Raw genomic sequence first — 6,233 nt, 5'->3', positions numbered from 1 at the left:
AATTTCAAACCTGATAAGGCACCAGGGCCGGATGGATTTCCTGCAAGATTTTACCAAACTTTTTGGTTTATAATTGATAAGGAAGTAATAGCTGCAGTCCAACACTTTTTCATTTTAAAAAATATGCCAATAGGGGTTAGTTGCTCTTTTATTACTTTGATTCCAAAAGTGGGTGATGCTACAAAGCTGAGGGACTTTAGACCAATTGCTCTATGTGTAATATCCCTAATTTAACAAGGATAGTTCTGGAATTTATTTAATTATTTAAATTGTGTTTTTATTTATTTAGTTGTGAATTTGTTGATTAAGTGTAAATTTATTTGTTTTTATTTATTTAGTGGTGGTTTTGTGAATTAATTAATTAATTATTAAATTGTATTTTATTTTCCTGTTTTTCGTTAATTGAACTTAGGGTTTTGTTTTATTTTTTCTTTAGCCGACTTAGTTTCCTGTATAGTATTAGGACTAGAATTAGGGTAACCTTAATCCTATAAATATATACATTAAGGTTCTACCTAGGGTTTTAGAACATAAACACGTCTGTGGAGGCAGAAAGAGAGAACAGAGGAAGGTTTACAGTAGTCGGAGTTCGCCGGAGAATTTAGGAAGCAACGGTGCAAGGTTTCAAACTGAGACCTAAAGGCAAGTTCTTATCCTAACTCATTCCCTTTGCCTCGTGTTCTTTGCATGTCTAACATAACTCCAGGGAACCATTAAAGATTCAAAATTAAACTGGAACCATTAAAGATTAAAATTAAACTGGATTTTTTTTTTTTTTTTATCTCTGTTGATTTAAAACTGATTGTAGTTGTAACGTTGTGTACTACTTGTTTTAATGCTTCCTTGCGTATCTTGTGTTTTAAATTCATGTAAATTGGTGTATGTAGAGTTTATTAGATCTAAAACACATTGGAATTATTAAAAATTAATCTGTCTCGCATGGTGAATTTACTTAAAACAGTGATGTTCCTGATTTCTTAACTTGCTCTTCTTGAAATCTTCTTGCATTAATCCATGTTTTAATCGATGACGGAAGTTGGAAAATGAATATAATGGATTTTGGAACATGTTAAAACTTAGTTTAAATATCTAAGAACCCTAGGATAGAAAGACAGTTCATCAGAAACACGCCGGACGTGAAAGAGATGAAGAAAGAGAAGAGACGACTTAAGATTTAATAGAGCAGGCTCTTCCGGACAAAGAGCAGGCTCTACTTTTAAGTAGAGCCGGCTCTAGGGGTCTTAGAGCAGGCTCTTCTTCTAGTAGAGCCGGCTCCAAGATGGGAAGAGCAGGCTCTTCCATCGGGTGTGCGTTTTTTAATTTTTCTGCGACTGTATGGGCTACAGAACTTGGATTTTGGAATTTTCAGTTTCAATTGAAAGCTATACTGAGGTGTTTAAAGGTGGTCTAAGCTTGATTAAAATCCTTGAGAGAAGATTTATGCAAAATAAAACAACTTTGTTTTAATGCGACAGTGGACAATGCTTAATTAATCAATTTATTGTGTTTTTGTTATGAAAGGATGTAGAATTGCTTAACACTTAGAATAGCAGTTCTTAGCAATAAAATTCTCAATTAAACCTATTCTAATGTTATAAAATGAGCGTGTGGATTTAAATGGTTTAGTATGCTTATTTGGCCCTAAGTTGGTTTACAGTTTGGATGGGAGGAACTGCAAGATGTTTAAACTTTGGTATTAAAATTCTTAGTGATGATTTGCAGTTAGTCACGTTCCAGAATTACTAAAAATAAACCTGTGAACATTTATATTCTGTTATGGTTGATTAGAATTAATTGGTTTACATGTATAACCTGTAGTATCAATTAATGGACATTTCAGAGTAGTATGGATTAAGCTTGTTAATTTACAATTATTTTATCATGCTTAATATGGAACAATTAATATTTGTACTTAATGTTTTATTGTCAATTGTGGAATGTATGGATTGGTTGATAGTTATATTTTTATTTATTCTATTAACTGCCGGATGGATTAAATTGTATGCACCGGTATGGGACGGTGACATATTAGGTTTGGATTGGCTCAAAATTGTTATATCCTATCTATACGGAATAAGGGAATGGATTAAAAATAAATCCTACTTATATTTAGGCTAAGTCAAAGAAGCTGCATAAGCTGAATGACTAGCTGAATTACTGGTTATCTATGTTAAGTCTGTGTAGTTGAATAAGCTGAACGACTTACTAGATTTATTATGGATGGTTATGAACGGATTTTAAATATATTATTATGGTACCGTGACATGAGCTTGAGTCTCAGTGTCGACGGTTAGGGAGCATATATGCAGTAGGATGCGTAACTGGCTATGCTGGTTGTGGTGTACCCTGTTAGGCTTAGGTAGTCATGCCCACTCAGGTGCGTTTTGCATATTGCCTTCTACTCAGGTTGAGACCCATTTCATAGTCCAGTGAGAGTCCATAGTGTGGATATATATATATATATATATATATATATATACACGACTTATATAGTTATTGTTGAGTTGGTTAGAGTGTATATGCGTATCGAGTCTCTGCTTTGATTGTAGTAGGTTAGAACTTGTTCGTGGGCCTGACCCGCTCCTATTTTCAGGTGTACGTCAGTTCTAGGCTTGAGTTTGTTCGTGCTGGGCAGAGACGATCTTCCATTCTACCGACGATGTAGGACTTCCTTCCAGATATTTGATTTGGATTTTATCTTCAGTTTACTTTCATTTCAGTTTGTTTTTAGGGGTCCACCAGAGATGAATTCCCGAGTTGTTAACTTATGGAGGTTTTAGATAATTGGGATTTAAGTATATTTAGTATTAAAGGTTTTTATATTTAGTTTTCTTTCAGCTTAAACTATTGTTTCTTAAATTCATTTTGTATTCCGTGTTCGTTATAATATATTAATTGTTTGATATTTTCCTTGGGTTTGGGCCTGGGCCTAATCAACCCGTGTCTCGGATTCGATGAGTATCACACTATGCAATTTGGTTTACAAGATTATCACTAAAATCATAGCAAATAGGTTAGCTCTGGTTCTTCCAAATTTGGTTGGGTTGGAACAAAGTGCTTTCGTGAAAGGTAGAAGAATTCAGGAAGCAATAATTATAGCACATGAATTGGTAAGGGACTTCAACAAGATTAGACATCCAGTTATGGCTTTAAAATTTAATATCAAAAAAGCCTATGATTCAGTTTCTTGGGAAGGTTTGATGACAGCTTTAAAGAAATTTGGTTTCAGAGACAGTTGGATTGAGTTGATTGCTTCCATATTTCAGTCTTCTAGGTATTCAATCCTGTTAAATGGGTCTCTTGCTGGCTTTTTTCATCCAAAAAGAGGGCTGAGACAAGGCTGCCCTTTATCTCCTCTCTTATTTACCTTGATTACTGAATTTTTCTCTACTTTAGTTGTTGATGCTGTGCAGAGGAAGGAGTTGGCAGTGTTGAAATCTGTGGAAAAATTTCAAGAACCTCTTACTCACATATTTTTTGTAGACGATTTAATGTTGGCCTGTAAGGCTTCTGTTCATAATGCAGCCGTTATTACTGATATTTTCAGACGACTTGAAAAGATTACAGGTTTATAAATCAATCAGGGAAAAAGTAAAGTCCTCTTCTCAAGAGCAGTGAGAAGAAAACAAGTTTTATTACAGGTTCTGAAGTGTACAGAAGATACTTTTCCAATTAAATACTTGGGGTTGCCTTTATGTCCAACTGGGTTAAAGAGAACTCATTGTAAGGAGCTGTTGGCCAAAGTTGTTAATAAGATAATGTGCTGGAACACAAAGTTACTGTCTTTAGCAGGTAGGTTGGAATTAATTAGAGTTGTGGTTATGCCTATCTTTCAGTACTGGTGTAGCATATATGACATCCCTGTGACAATCATCAATCAAATTCAAAATAAATGCAGAGACTTTCTTTGGGGAAGTAAAGAAGATGCATTTATTAAACTGGGATAAAGTGACTCAACCAAAATCTGAAGGAGGGTTGGGGATTAGAAAACTTTCTGATCTCCAATTAGCATCTCGATGTGTGTTAGCTTGAAAATTTTTAACAAGCAAGGATAGATTGTGGATTTCATGGTATAAGTTCAAGTACACTCAACACTCTAATTATTGGAATGTAGTGGTAAAGCAAACCAGTTCTCCTATTTGGAAATCTTTAGTGGCAGTGAGAGATGTGATGCAACAACATGTTCAATTCAAGATTGGGGATGGACAACATACACTGTTATTTAAGGATCCCTGGTGTAATGGTCAACTGTTTAGTGGTGTGTTTGGTCATAGAGTGGTTCGGAGCCTACAACTACACAGAGATGCTACTGTTAGTTCTTTGATTCAGAATGAGGTTTGGTTTTACCACATTTTACAAAGTGAGTTTTTAACTCCAGTTAGATTGTTTCTGCAGAATATAGTGATTAATAGAGTGGAGGATAAACTGTTGTGGGATGAGGGACGTTTCTCATTCAAAACAGCATGGAATGGTATTAGGACAGCTACTACTGAAGTTTCTTGGTACAAAGTATGTTGGGGTAAGGCACGTCCTAGATGGTCTATCATAGCAGTGTTGGTTCTCCTTGATCGGTTGCCTTCTATGGCAAATTTGCAGAAAAGGAAGGTTGTTCTAGTAGCAAGGTGCACACTGTATCAACAGAATATTGATACTACTGACCATGTCTTTGTCTTCTGTCCATTTTCACAGGGGGTTTGGAGGTGGTTAGGGGGTGTCTTAGGGTGGGAGCTGCAGCAGTTGCAGGAGCTTACTTCAGTGTGGGATCTTTTTATTTGGTTGGACAATCAGAATTCCAAAAGACTTCAAAGTCTTTTTGCTGCAGGGGTATGGTTTATTTGGAGAGAGAGAAATAATAGGCTTCATGGTAATATTTCTTTACTTCAGGAGGTAGTGGCTCATTCTACCCTCATGGAAGTTTGTGATGTTCAAAAGGTTGCTCTTAATGATATCCTTGCTTAGGGTTGAGATTTATTTTTTGTTTTTGTATTGGAAATGGGCTTATTCAATAGGCCTTGTTTTTAGTATTGTTTTTATTTTCTTTCTCTGATGGTATGCCTTCTGTGCTCCTGTATTTATTTTGATTTTTTGAGCTCAATACATCACCAATTATGAAAAAAAAAAAATTTTGCAAGTTTAACTTTGAGCTTAATGTGATTTATATTCTAGTTTATTAATTAAAAAATATATATTAAATTAAACTTGAACACTTCTAAATAGTTTAAGCTAAATTAGAAAGCCAAATGCAAATCTAGTTGTGCTGATGTCTATGTAAAAATGTTAAGATATTTGTTTCTTTCTTTTCAAATCACTACTAGCATGTGGTTATTTCAACAATTAATTTCGAATAAAATAAAAATAACATAAACATATCTTTGAATATAACAATGTTAATTGTGGACTAAGATCCTCTACTGTAAACGGGTCGTGCTGTACCCATGCTGTAGTGAAAAAATGAAATTTTTTAAATTGGTACGTTAAAAAAAAAAATAGAAAGAAAAAAAAAAAAAAATATATATATATATATATATATATATTACGAATAAAATAAAAATAACATAAACATATCTTTGAATATAACAATGTTAATTGTGGACTAAGATCCTCTACTGTAAACGGGTCGTGCTGTACCCATGCTGTAGTGAAAAAATGAACTTTTTTTAAATTGGTACGTTAAAAAAAATAAAATAGAAAGAAAAAATATATATATATATATATCCTCTTCTGCTTTAGCGCCTCCCTACCAAAAAAAAAATAAAAAAAGAAAAACAAAATATCCTCTTTTGCTTCAGCGCATCCCTCCCTCGTCACCGTCCAGTACGCCATCTCCCTCTTTTGTCACAGTGTACCTCAAAATAGCAAAGTTGTACTAGGTTGTTCAGGCATCACCTAAAAAATAAAATAGAAAGAAAAAAAGGAAAATAAAATATTCTCAACACTTTTTTTTTTTTTTTTTTTTTTTTTTTTTTTTTCTTGTTCTTCATATTTCTCAATATCTTTAATATTTTTCTCAACTTATTTAATTTTGTTCTCAACATTTTTTAATTTTTTTATCAACACATTTTAATCTTATTCTCAATACTTTTAATCACACTTTTTATTTTATTTTTCAACACCTTAAATCTTATCCTCAACAATTTTTAATCTTTTTCTCAACACATTTAATATTGTTATCAATACATATAATCTTGTTCTTAACACTTTTTAACCTTATTTTCATAAGTGCTGAGATAAAT

This window comes from Cornus florida, unplaced genomic scaffold (assembly GCF_030987335.1).
Source record: "Cornus florida cultivar Cherokee Brave unplaced genomic scaffold, ASM3098733v1 CherokeeBrave_3.0.0_Hap2_Chr10, whole genome shotgun sequence".
Classification (NCBI taxonomy): Eukaryota; Viridiplantae; Streptophyta; class Magnoliopsida; order Cornales; family Cornaceae; genus Cornus; species Cornus florida.
The sequence above is the reverse complement of the archived record's forward strand: the minus strand, read 5'-3'. Positions refer to the sequence as shown.